Raw genomic sequence first — 1,113 nt, forward strand, 5'->3', positions numbered from 1 at the left:
GCAGCTGCCGCAGCGACGGCACTACCCAGCTCCTGCGGCGGCGAGGCCATACCTTCAGTGGGCAAAGAACGTCGCCTCAGAAGCTCAGTAATGCAGTCAAGTGGGAGCCGTGCTCGCTGAGCTTGAGAAGGATTTTGCTTAAAATGGTGAGAAATTGCGTTTTATAACAAAAGTGGTGAGATCCGAACACATTCGATTCCCAACTGCGCGTAGGCCAAAATAGAGCGGATCGCTGCCTTCTGAAGGCGCGGCGAAGTGTGCAAGGGCTGCGGCGGGCGTTTCTCGCATCGCGACCGTCGTCTTCAGAGCTCTATTATTGATTATAGCTAATTACCCAATGACGTCACGGATATACCGATTACGAATTCGAGATCGGCTTGAAACGCACATATGGACAGACACCTCGATCGTTTTAATCAGCCGATAATTAGTGCTACTGTGGAACCGTTAGGCTTAAAAATGAACCGTGATGCAGGGGGAAGATTACTGCTTAAGTGCCACTTCAACGCCGTTCAACCAATATTCTGTTAATAAATTCCTTTAGAGTATTTGCTCTGCTGTCCACCAAGCATGACGATGTATTCAGAAGTGTTCAAGTAATTGTCTTCTGATCCGAAGCTCTTTTGAGGCCCACATTGCTTTAGCCCTGAACGAAAACCAATCACACCATTGACAACACTCGCATCGTAATCGCTCCATTCAGGAAGAGAAAGCAGGAAGCCAAATTGACGGAAATTCAAGGGCCTGTGCGCTTTCCGTGCAACGCTGACCATAAATATAGATGGGAAAACTTGTGGACGTCTTGACGCGAAAGCACAAAGCGAAATTCTAAGCAAACGCGCGAGAAGTTACCCAAGTCAGCCTACGCCATTTAGCACCCCGACTGAATACTTATTTCGACCACGGCAGCCCTTCGATGAAGGCGGCGTGCACTCGGTGTTCTTCGCACACCACGAAATCGAACAAGAGGCGAGTGAGATGCTTGAGGGTCCCACCGCCCCACACGTTTCCCCAGACCGGGAAAACGGTTCATGTAAGCGCTCAAGCGGCTCGTGGTTTGAGATGAAATGTTTGCCGTGCTTTACAATTTGCTGCATCGTGCCACGCTAAACC

Source organism: Amblyomma americanum, chromosome 7 (assembly GCF_052857255.1).
Source record: "Amblyomma americanum isolate KBUSLIRL-KWMA chromosome 7, ASM5285725v1, whole genome shotgun sequence".
Classification (NCBI taxonomy): domain Eukaryota; kingdom Metazoa; phylum Arthropoda; class Arachnida; order Ixodida; family Ixodidae; genus Amblyomma; species Amblyomma americanum.